Here is a 13,458-nt window from a genome sequence, read left to right as displayed (position 1 = left end):
TTTCCAGGAGTAGCGGATCTCTCGTGGCTGCTCGGCCCCTACGTCTGCTCCAGACGTCCTTCTCCTCTCCTCTCTGTCTGACTAGCTCCTCCTCCAGACCAGGATACATAAAGAGTAAGGAAGCTACCCTGAATCCAGGTCCTGAGCTCCCCCTCCTGGCCTGGATTCAGATGTGTTGAATGCGAGTACCTTACCTGATAGAGAGAATCTCCCTTGCCTACCAGAGTGACATCACCCTCCCCGAAAGGAAGGCAACATCACTGCAACAACTGGCCAACTGGGGTGTTGCAGCGGCAATGGAGGAGATGTAGTAATTACTTTCTCCGTCTCTTCCGTGTTTGTGGTATCCCGGTACCGGTTGTACTGCTGCTGAATGAGACAGTTGCTGTATGGCAGTAGATTTGTTCCAGTGTGTCAGAATTAGTTTGGACACTGTGAGTTAGGAGATGCAAGACATTGCATTGTAAACCGACGATTCATAAATGTGCTTTGCATATGAAAGCTAAGTGATTATTCTCCTCCCAACAAGCTGCCATAGAAACGGCTGGCAGGAGCCTCCCAGCTCATGGCTCACACACTTAATGAGGTAACTTCCAGTTCTGGGTGGTTCAAGCTGCCTGAGGGAGCAAACACTACTGCTCCCATCATATTTTCCATGCCAGTCCAGGCTGGGGGGACATCTTTTGCCACATAATCTCCTCCAAAAAGGAGGGAAGCCTCATCCAGTCAGGAGAGATAACGCTGCACATATGCTCTCCTGCATGCTGGTTATCCTGTTTGCTTCTAGCCAGGACCACACCCAAGTTGCTGCCACGCCACCAACTTTGCTTCACCTTCCCCCTGCAAAAGGGGTCGGTAGGCTCAAAACTGTGAGTGCTTCCACACTTCAGTGTGTTTCCACAGAGAGCCAATCTGTGAAGGTCCCTCCATCAGTGTAATATTTTTTGGACTGTGTATAGCATTTCCTCTCATAGCAAGTGAAGAGAACTCTGCTCCAGCTGCCTTGAGAGGCCATAACCTCGCTTGTCTCATGAGGAGAAAACCATTACTTTCATATGCACAATATACTGTGAACTTTGGTTTAAGAGAGAGAATGTACCCCATTACATCGTGCAGTAAAATTGTTATGTTTACAAGTTCACCTGCGTGTCTGGCTGCTTGAGATTGCTAAAACACCATGAGCGCTCCAAAACCTGTACCCAGACACAACCGCTACAGGAGTGCCCCCAGGATTCCTATACCATCCACAAGTCTCACCTCCCGCTATTGACAATTGGTGAGGGAAGTGTTCAGGGGTCCAGCAACCCACTTCAGCTACAGTGACATTATCTGCTGCCAGTGGGACTACATGCCCCAGCTGGCCCTTCTGCATCATCTGGCGCCTCCCCAGGGGCTCACTATACACCTCTGCTGCAATTCTCCCATGTGAGAGAATCAGATCTCATTGCACTGACACTCGGCTCAAACTCTGACAGAGTCTGAGCCATATGTAATTTGACTAATCATGCCTAATTCTCTCACATGAGAGAATCGATGACCGCGTGACCGCGGCTTAACCTGTAGATTAAATCCATACAGTGGGGGAAAAAGTATTTAGTCAGCCACCAATTGTGCAAGTTCTCCCACTTAAAAAGATGAGAGAGGCCTGTAATTGACATCATAGGTAGACCATAGCTATGAGAGTCAAAATGAGAAAACAAATCCAGAAAATCACCTTGTCTGATTTGGCAAGATTTATTTTCCAAATTATGGTGTAAAATAAGTATTTGGTCACCTAAAAATATGTAAGATTTCTGGCTCTCACAGACCTGCAACTTCTTCTTTAAGAGGCTCCTCTGTCGTCCACTCATTACCTGTAGTAATGGCACCTGTTTGAACTTGTTATCAGTATAAAAGTCACCTGTCCCCAACCTCAAGCAGTCATACTCCAAACTCCACCATGGTGAAGACCAAAGAGCTGTCGAAGGACACCAGAAACAAAATTGTAAAGTAGCCCTGTACCAGGCTGGGAAGAAAGACTCTGTAATAGGCAAGCAGCTTGCTGTGATGAAATCAACTGTGGGAGCAATAATAAGAAAATGGAAGACATACAAGACCACTTATAATCTCCCTCAATCTGGGGCTCCACACAAGATCTCACCCGGTGGGGTCAAAATGATCACAAGAATGGTGAGCAAAACCACACGGGGGGACCTAGTGAATGACCTGCATAGAGCTTGGCCCACCGTAACAAAGGCTATCATCAGTAACACACTACACCGCCAGAGATTCAGATCCTGCAGTGCCAGACATTCCCCCTGCTTAAGCCAGTACATGTCCGGGCACGTCTGAAGTTTGCTAGAGAGCATTTGGATTATCAAGAAGAGGATTTGGAGAATGTCATATGGTCTGATGAAACCAAAGTAGAACTGTTTGGTAGAAACAAAACTCGTGTTTGGAGGAGACAGAATGCTGAGCTGCATCTAAATAACACCATACCTACTGTTAAGCATGGGGGTGGCAACATCATGCTCTGGGGTTGTTTCTCTGCAAAGGGACCAGGACGACTGATCTGTGTACATGAAAGAATGAATGGGGCTATGTATCGTGAGATTTTGAGTGCAAACCTCCTTCCATCAGCAAGGGCATTAAAGATGAAACGTGGATGGGTCTTTCAGCATGATAATGATCCCAAGCACACGGCAAGGGAAAGCAAGGAGTGGCTTTGTAAGACGCATATGAAGGTTCTGGAGTGGCCTAGCCAATCTCCAGATCTCAACCCCATAGAAACCCTTTGGAGGGAGTTGAAAGTCTGTTTTGCCCAGCGACAGACCCAAAACATCACTGCTCTAGAGGAGATCTGCATGGAGGAATGGGCCAACATACCACCAACAGTGTGTGCCAACTTAGTGAAGACTTACAGAAAATGTTTGACCTCTGTGATTGCGAGCAAAGGATATATGTGGCACTCCAGGAGTCCAGTTGTCACAGTGGCACTGTCTCCCTCACAAGGAATAATGTCATGCCTGGAAGCAAGAAGGGGTCCCCTTACCAGGTGTCAGTAGGAGAGAAGTAGAGCAGAACCTGGGGAGTGGAACTGTGACTAAACTCACCCCAGAGCTGAGCACTAGGAACTGGATACCGGAGTCCATAGTTGCATGGGTACTGAAGCCCCGGCAGCTAAATCTGAAGGGCAGGGGACTGCAGGTCTCCTGGCCCAATCTAATACCTGGTGGCACAGCAGCATACCAGAGCCTGGAGCCAACACCTAGGAGCGGCACCTGTGATAGGCTCCAGCTGTCTGCCATGCAGGCAACGGTTAGTTTTAAAAAACTGAGAGGGGCAGTTAGCAGCAGGAGGGTGAGCTGTTAGGCAGAAAGGAAAAAAAGGGAGGACAGCGTAGAAGGAAGGCCTCTGTACCTACCTGGCCAGGTGTATCCAAAAATTGCTTCCAGACTGCCCGGCTCTCCATTACAATCTGTTACCAGTACTCCAGTCTGTACTATCAACCATCAAGTAAAGGAAAAGAAAACTACAGCCCTTGTGTCATTCAGTGACCTCTTGCACCCTGAGTCCTGCACCACAAGGTACACGAAGCCTGACAAACAGAACCGGTAGCCTTGAGGCCCAGCTCCATCTGTGGGGAGCAGAACCTTCCCAGCTGCATCACCATCAGCCCCAGCAGTTTCATTTAGCAACGTCGGCCATCCATTGCCGAAAGCCACAGGTGGCGTCACATTATATCCCATATACCGTATATACTCGAGTATAAGCCGACCCGAGTATAAGCCGACCCCCCTAATTTTGCCACAAAAAACTGGGAAAACTTATTGACTCGAGTATAAGCCTAGGGTAGAAAATGCAGCAGCTACCGGTGAATTTCAAAAATAAAAATAGATGCTCCATACCGTTCATTATTGCCCCATAGATGCTCCATATACAACTGTGCTATATAGAATGCTCTGCACCGTTCATTATGGCCCCATAGATGCTCCTTATAAAGCTGTGCCATATAGAATGCTCTGCACCGTTGAATATGGCCCCATAGATGCTCCTTATAATGCTGTGCCATATATGCTCTGCACCTTTGATTATGGCCCCATAGATGCTCCTTATAATGTTGTGCCATATATGCTCTGCACCTTTGATTATGGCCCCATAGATGCTCCTTAGAATGCTGTGCCCCATATATGCTCTGCACCTTTGATTATGGCCCCATAGATGCTCCTTATAATGTTGTGCCATATATGCTCTGCACCTTTGATTATGGCCCCATAGGTGCTCCTTAGAATGCTGTGCCATATATGCTCTGCACCTTTGATTATGGCCCCATAGATGCTCCTTATAATGTTGTGCCATATATGCTCTGCACCTTTGATTATGGCCCCATAGGTGCTCCTTATAATGTTGTGCCATATATGCTCTGCACCTTTGATTATGGCCCCATAGGTGCTCCTTATAATGCTGTGCCATATATGCTCTGCACCTTTGATTATGGCCCCATAGATGCTCCTTAGAATGCTGTGCCCCATATATGCTCTGTACCTTTGATTATGGCCCCATAGATGCTCCTTATAATGTTGTGCCATATATGCTCTGCACCTCTGATTATGGCCCCATAGATGCTCCTTATAAAGCTGTGCCCTATATATGCTCTGCACCTTTGATTATGGCCCCATAGATGCTCCTTATAAAGCTGTGCCCCATATATGCTCTGCACCTTTGATTATGGCCCCATAGGTGCTCCTTATAATGCTGTGCCATATATGCTCTGCACCTTTGATTATGGCCCCATAGATGCTCCTTATAAAGCTGTGCCCCATATATGCTCTGCACCTTTGATTATGGCCCCATAGGTGCTCCTTATAATGCTGTGCCCCATATATGCTCTGCACCTTTGATTATGGCCCCATAGGTGCTCCTTATAATGCTGTGCCCCATATATGCTCTGCACCTTTGATTATGGCCCCATGGGTGCTCCTTATAATGCTGTGCCATATATGCTCTGCACCTTTGATTATGGCCCCATAGGTGCTCCTTATAATGCTGTGCCATATAGAATGCTCTGCACCTTTGATTATGGCCCCATAGATGCTCCTTATAATGCTGTGCCATATATGCTCTGCACCTTTGATTATGGCCCCATAGATGCTCCTTATAATGTTGTGCCATATATGCTCTGCACCTTTGATTATGGCCCCATAGGTGCTCCTTATAATGTTGTGCCATATATGCTCTGCACCTTTGATTATGGCCCCATAGATGCTCCTTATAATGTTGTGCCATATATGCTCTGCACCTTTATGGCCCCATAGGTGCTCCTTATAATGCTGTGCCCCATATATGCTCTGCACCTTTATGGCCCCATAGGTGCTCCTTATAATGCTGTGCCCCATATATGCTCTGCACCTTTATGGCCCCATAGGTGCTCCTTAGAATGCTGCTGGTGCTGCCATAAAAAAAAAAAAAAATCACATACTCACCTCTCTTCTCAGGACGCCGGCGCTTTCAATAATTACCTGCTCCTCTGCGTCTCCGTCTCCAGCACTGACACTCAGCAGAGGGCGCGCACTGACTACGTCACCGCGCCCTCTAACCTGAGCGTCACTGCTAGAGGACGCTGCAGACTGAGCCGCACCGGAGCGAGGAGCAGGTAATTATAGCGCTGCGCTCCCCTTACCTGCTGCGGCGCGGTCCCTGCAGTCCCTGGCTTCTCCGGCGCTGCAGCTTCTTCCTGTAATTGAGCGGTCACATGGCACCGATCATTTACAGCAATGAATATGCGGCTCCTCCCCTATGGGGGTGGAGCTGCCTATTCATTTCTGTAATGAGCGGTGCCATGTGACCGCTCAGTACAGGAAGAATCTGCAGCGCCGGAGAAGCCAGGGACTGCAGGGACCGCGCCGCAGCAGGTAAGTATGATTACACAGCCCCCGCTCCCCCTCCCCTTCCGACACCCGGGTATATGACTCGAGTATAAGCCGAGAGGGGGACTTTCAGCCCAAAAAATGGGCTGAAAATCTCGGCTTATACTCGAGTATATACGGTACATATTCTCCATTTTACGGCACAGCCAGGGCCACGGAGTTGGGTCACGGTCCCGTGACTTCCCCAAAGAACTGAGCGATCCGGTTCCGAGTACCCTACGGCCCTGGTGGGCGTGTCATATATAACAAAATATTAAGATGAACTTTTGTTAATGACTAAATACTTATTTTCCACCATTATTTGCAAAATAAATCTTGCCAAATCAGACAAGGCAATTTTCTGGATTTGTCTTCTCATTTTGTTTCTCATAGTTGTGGTCTACCTATGATGTCAATTAGAGGCCTCTCTCACCTTTTTAAGTGGGAGAACTTGCACAATTGGTGGCTGACTAAATACTTTTTTCCCCACTGTATCTGCAGGTTAGGCCGGAGTCACACTTGCGAGTGCAATGTGAGAAACTCACGCGAGTCTATCGCCTCAATACCCAGCACTGCCGCCAGCACTCGGGACCAGAGTGTGTGGCTGCATGCATCGCTATGCAGCTGAATGCTGCGGTCCCTAGTGCCGGCGGCAGTGCCGGGTATTGAGGCGATAGACTCGCGTGAGTTTCTCACATTGCACTCGCAAGTGTGACCCCGACCTTAGCAGCATTTGGGGGTATGACAGGTTCCCTGTAAAGACAAACAATTCTGAAGAAACAAATACAATTGGGGAGATATAATAATACTAGTGAAATCATTTAACTTTAATTACTTAAAGATAAAATAAAAATGAACTAAATGTACTGTACACAAAGAAAAGCAATACACACAACAGCGCTGTTTTTCCAAACTTTAATGCATCACTATTTTTGGTTAAAAAAGTAGATTTTATTAAGTGTTCAATTTTGCATAGTTCATAAACACAAATTGCTGTCCTAATTCAGCGTAGGGTAACAAAACTGAATAACAATTTGCCAAAAGGCAACTAATCCCTAACTAAAGACCTAAAATATAACTTTTAATTCAACTACTAAAGAAATTTATAAGATTAAAAACCGAACTACTCAGTTTAGTAGAAAGTGGACACTAATATCTACTCACTGGACTAACATCTTATACCATACTCATTGTCCTAATATTAATTCATTTGTGGGCTTATGCATCAAGGTGCGGCCGCTACCTATATCCCAAACTATTGCCCTACTAAAGCTGTTTCGTGCTATTTAAAATTTGCCCTAAGCCTTCCCGACACATTTCGCCAGCATAGACTGGCGTCATCAGGGATTGAGGCTATCAATTTTTCATAGTGGCATCAAATATCTGTACTTCATGGCATCATTTTAACCATCCCTTTGTCACACAGCTGATTATTTCTCACACTACTAGGACTGGTCTGTCATGCTTTGCTTATAACATTAGAGGGAATCTGTCACCAGAAAAAAAAATTATTAACCAGCAGAAACGGGGTTAATCTGCAGGTTAATAGCGTTACTAACCTGCCTGGCACCTGCACGTAGCCGAATGCTGTAGGGACAAAGTTTACTTTATTCTCCCTGGCAGCATGCGGTTTCAGTGATGGGAGCGACGCTGGCATGGGTTCAGTAATCACTCTGAGTATACAGAGCGGCAGCTGTAACCACACACACGGTCCTGACTGACCCTGGCTCTGCATTAGGGCTCAGAGGTCAGTCTGGGCCGGTAACCGGCCCCCCGACCTTGACTGACCCTGGCTCTGCATTAGGGCTCAGCGGTCAGTCTGGGCTGGTAACTAGCCCCCAACCCTGACTGACCCTGGCTCTGCATTAGGGCTCAGCGGTCAGTCTGGGCTGGTAACTAGCCCCCAACCCTGACTGACCCTGGCTCTGCATTAGGGCTCAGCGGTCAGTCTGGGCTGGTAACTAGCCCCCAACCCTGACTGACCCTGGCTCTGCATTAGGGCTCAGCGGTCAGACTGGGCCGGTAACTGGCCTACAACCCTGACTGACCCTGGCTCTGCATTAGGGCTCAGCGGTCAGTCTGGACTGGTAACTAGTCCCCAACCCTGACTGACCCTGGCTCTGCATTAGGGCTCAGCAGTCAATCTGGGCTGGTAACTAACCCCCAACCCTGACTGACCCTGGCTCTGCATTAGGGCTCAGCGGTCAGTCTGGGCTGGTAACTAGCCCCCAACCCTGACTGACTCTGGCTCTGCATTAGGGCTCAGCAGTCAGTCTGGGCTGGTAACTGACCTCCAACCCTGACTGACCCTGGCTCTGCATTAGGGCTCAGCGGTCAGTCTGGGCTGGTAACTGACCTCCCACCCTGACTGACCCTGGTTCTGCATTAGGGCTCAGCAGTCAGACTGGGCCGGTAACTGGCCCCTGACCCTGACTGACCCTGGTTCTGCATTAGGGCTCAGCAGTCAGACTGGGCCGGTAACTGGCCCCTGACCCTGACTGACCCTGGTTCTGCATTAGGGCTCAGCAGTCAGACTGGGCCGGTAACTGGCCCCTGACCCTGACTGACCCTGGCTCTGCATTAGGGCTCCTCGGTCAGTCCGGGCCGGGATCACGGTAACAGCTGCTGCTCTGTATGCTTAGAGCAATGACTGAACCTGAGCGGCTCTGCCCCGTGACTAAAACCGCATGCTGCCCGGGAGAATGCAGTTCAGGGATTCAAGCTTCAGGAGGCTAATTTGCATATTCCAGGTGCCTTCTGGGAGAAGCGAAGTCTCCCTAAGCTAGAAGATCGTTGGGTACAGCCTGGACCAGCTGCTTGGAAAGCATCACCAAACCAGGGATTCAAGCTTCAGGAGGCTAATTTGCATATTCCAGGTGCCTTCTGGGAGAAGCGAAGTCTCCCTAAGCTAGAAGATCGTTGGGTACAGCCGGGACCAGCTGCTTGGAAAGCATCACCAAACCAGGGATTCAAGCTTCAGGAGGCTAATTTGCATATTCCAGGTGCCTTCTGGGAGAAGGAAGTCTCCCTAAGCTAGAAGATCGTTGGGTACAGCCGGGAATAGCTGCTTGGAAAGCATCACCAAACCAGGGATTCAAGCTTCAGGAGGCTAATTTGCATATTCCAGGTGCCTTCTGGGAGAAGCGAAGTCTCCCTAAGCTAGAAGATCGTTGGGTACAGCCGGGACCAGCTGCTTGGAAAGCATCACCAAACCAGGGATTCAAGCTTCAGGAGGCTAATTTGCATATTCCAGGTGCCTTCTGGGATAAGCGAAGTCTCCCTAAGCTAGAAGATCGTTGGGTACAGCCGGGACCAGCTGCTTGGAAAGCATCACCAAATTTTTGCCTGTAGGACATTATTGCAAGAGAGCTTGGCTGAGTAGATTACACAAGAAGGAAAACACACAGCAAGTCAGCAGGATCTAGGAGCAACATGGCAGATGTGACAACCTACATGGTGAGCTGCAGCATGTGCTACATGTTCACAGATCGACCAGAAGAAGAATCCAATTTCACCTGTCAGAAGTGTAGACTAGTGGCCCTTTTAGAAGAAAAGGTGCGGGGTCTGGAAGAAAGAATAGCAACTTTGAAACTCATCAAAGAGAATGAAGACTTTCTAGACAGAACAGAAGCATCTCTACTGGTCACAGAAGGTGAAAAAAGTGTCAGAGAACCTCCAAAAGCAGATGAGTGGAAGCATGTGACCAAAAGAAGCAAGAAGACCATGGAGAAATCACCAACCACACAACTGAAGAACCGATATCAAATCTTTGTAGAGGATGAAGATGGCACACCTAAGAATGAAGCAATACCAGCAAGCAAAAAAGAAAAGGGCACACAGCAACAAGTGACAGCAAAAAGTACAGCCAAGAAGCAACGAAGAGTGGTGGTGGTGGGAGACTCACTACTGAGAGGCACAGAAGCAGCCATCTGCAGACCGGACATAACTGCAAGAGAAGTATGCTGCCTTCCAGGTGCGATGATCAAGGATGTGACCGATAGGATACCAAAGCTCTTCAGCTCCAAGGACGTCCACCCATTTCTTCTGATACATGTTGGCACCAATGACACGGCAAGGAAGGACCTACCGACAATCTGCAAGGACTGCACAGGTAGTTTTTTCTTCTATCCTTCCAGTAGACGGGCATGGCACCAGGAGATGGAACAGGATCCTTGATGCAAACAACTGGCTAAGACGATGGTGCAGACAACAAGGATTTGGATTCCTGGACCACGGTGTGAATTACTGGTATGATGGACTCCTTGCCAGAGACGGACTACACCTCAACAAACCTGGGAAACACACATTCGCCAGAAGACTCGCTACACTCATCAGGAGGGCGTTAAACTAGAAGAAGAGGGGACGGGAAGAAAAACATTAGACTCGAACAAAGACGACCCAGGAAAACATACTCAGAAGGGAGGTAAGAACATTTCTAAAACAATCCACAGTGAGGAGATTGGAACAAAACAAAATCCTCTAAACTGCATGCTCGCAAACGCCAGAAGCCTGACAAACAAGATGGAAGAACTAGAAGCAGAAATATCTACAGGTAACTTTGACATAGTGGGAATAACCGAGACATGGTTAGATGAAAGCTATGACTGGGCAGTTAACTTACAGGGTTACAGTCTGTTTAGAAAGGATCATAAAAATCGGAGAGGAGGAGGGGTTTGTCTCTATGTAAAGTCTTGTCTAAAGTCCACTTTAAGGGAGGATATTAGCGAAGGGAATGAGGATGTCGAGTCCATATGGGTTGAAATTCATGGAGGGAAAAATGGTAACAAAATTCTCATTGGGGTCTGTTACAAACCCCCAAATATAACAGAAACCATGGAAAGTCTACTTCTAAAGCAGATAGATGAAGCTGCAACCCATAATGAGGTCCTGGTTATGGGGGACTTTAACTACCCGGATATTAACTGGGAAACAGAAACCTGTGAAACCCATAAAGGCAACAGGTTTCTGCTAATAACCAAGAAAAATTATCTTTCACAATTGGTGCAGAATCCAACCAGAGGAGCAGCACTTTTAGACCTAATACTATCTAATAGACCTGACAGAATAACAAATCTGCAGGTGGTTGGGCATTTAGGAAATAGCGACCACAATATTGTGCAGTTTCACCTGTCTTTCACTAGGGGGACTTGTCAGGGAGTCACAAAAACATTGAACTTTAGGAAGGCAAAGTTTGACCAGCTTAGAGATGCCCTTAATCTGGTAGACTGGGACAATATCCTCAGAAATAAGAATACAGATAATAAATGGGAAATGTTTAAGAACATCCTAAATAGGCAGTGTAAGCGGTTTATACCTTGTGGGAATAAAAGGACTAGAAATAGGAAAAACCCAATGTGGCTAAACAAAGAAGTAAGACAGGCAATTAACAGTAAAAAGAAAGTATTTGCACTACTAAAGCAGGATGGCACCATTGAAGCTCTAAAAAACTATAGGGAGAAAAATACTTTATCTAAAAAACTAATTAAAGCTGCCAAAAAGGAAACAGAGAAGCACATTGCTAAGGAGAGTAAAACTAATCCCAAACTGTTCTTCAACTATATCAATAGTAAAAGAATAAAAACTGAAAATGTAGGCCCCTTAAAAAATAGTGAGGAAAGAATGGTTGTAGATGACGAGGAAAAAGCTAACATATTAAACACCTTCTTCTCCACGGTATTCACGGTGGAAAATGAAATGCTAGGTGAAGTCCCAAGAAACAATGAAAACCTTATAGTAAGGGTCACCAATCTAACCCAAGAAGAGGTGCGAAACCGGCTAAATAAGATTAAAATAGATAAATCTCCGGGTCCGGATGGCATACACCCACGAGTACTAAGAGAACTAAGTAATGTAATAGATAAACCATTATTTCTTATTTTTAGGGACTCTATAGCGACAGGGTCTGTTCCGCAGGACTGGCGCATAGCAAATGTGGTGCCAATATTCAAAAAGGGCTCTAAAAGTGAACCTGGAAATTATAGGCCAGTAAGTCTAACCTCTATTGTTGGTAAAATATTTGAAGGGTTTCTGAGGGATGTTATTCTGGATTATCTCAATGAGAATAACTGTTTAACTCCATATCAGCATGGGTTTATGAGAAATCGCTCCTGTCAAACCAATCTAATCAGTTTTTATGAAGAGGTAAGCTATAGGCTGGACCACGGTGAGTCATTGGACGTGGTATATCTCGATTTTTCCAAAGCGTTTGATACTGTGCCGTACAAGAGGTTGGTACACAAAATGAGAATGCTTGGTCTGGGGGGAAATGTGTGTAAATGGGTTAGTAACTGGCTTAGTGATAGAAAGCAGAGGGTGGTTATAAATGGTATAGTATCTAACTGGGTCGCTGTGACCAGTGGGGTACCGCAGGGGTCAGTATTGGGACCTGTTCTCTTCAACATATTCATTAATGATCTGGTAGAAGGTTTACACAGTAAAATATCGATATTTGCAGATGATACAAAACTATGTAAAGCAGTTAATACAAGAGAAGATAGTATTCTGCTACAGATGGATCTGGATAAGTTGGAAACTTGGGCTGAAAGGTGGCAGATGATGTTTAACAATGATAAATGTAAGGTTATACACATGGGAAGAAGGAATCAATATCACCATTACACACTGAACGGGAAACCACTGGGTAAATCTGACAGGGAGAAGGACTTGGGGATCCTAGTTAATGATAAACTTACCTGGAGCAGCCAGTGCCAGGCAGCAGCTGCCAAGGCAAACAGGATCATGGGGTGCATTAAAAGAGGTCTGGATACACATGATGAGAGCATTATACTGCCTCTGTACAAATCCCTAGTTAGACCGCACATGGAGTACTGTGTCCAGTTTTGGGCACCGGTGCTCAGGAAGGATATAATGGAACTAGAAAGAGTACAAAGGAGGGCAACAAAATTAATAAAGGGGATGGGAGAACTACAATACCCAGATAGATTAGCGAAATTAGGATTATTTAGTCTAGAAAAAAGACGACTGAGGGGCGATCTAATAACCATGTATAAGTATATAAGGGGACAATACAAATATCTCGCTGAGGATCTGTTTATACCAAGGAAGGTGACGGGCACAAGGGGGCATTCTTTGCGTCTGGAGGAGAGAAGGTTTTTCCACCAACATAGAAGAGGATTCTTTACTGTTAGGGCAGTGAGAATCTGGAATTGCTTGCCTGAGGAGGTGGTGATGGCGAACTCAGTCGAGGGGTTCAAGAGAGGCCTGGATGTCTTCCTGGAGCAGAACAATATTGTATCATACAATTATTAGGTTCTGTAGAAGGACGTAGATCTGGGTATTTATTATGATGGAATATAGGCTGAACTGGATGGACAAATGTCTTTTTTCGGCCTTACTAACTATGTTACTATGTTACTATGTTACTTTCTCCCCATGGCGTTCGGCTACATGCAGCTGTCGGGAAGGTTAATAATTCTTTTAATCTGCAGATTAACCCCATATCTGCAGGTGAGTAGTTTTTTTCTGCTGACTGGTTCCTTTTAAGAGAGGAGGAATAAGCTGTAACAAGTTCCTGCCCATGAATATTTATGATAGGTGGTGGGTCGGTGGGTTA

This window comes from Ranitomeya imitator, chromosome 5 (assembly GCF_032444005.1).
Source record: "Ranitomeya imitator isolate aRanImi1 chromosome 5, aRanImi1.pri, whole genome shotgun sequence".
Classification (NCBI taxonomy): Eukaryota; Metazoa; Chordata; class Amphibia; order Anura; family Dendrobatidae; genus Ranitomeya; species Ranitomeya imitator.
The sequence above is the reverse complement of the archived record's forward strand: the minus strand, read 5'-3'. Positions refer to the sequence as shown.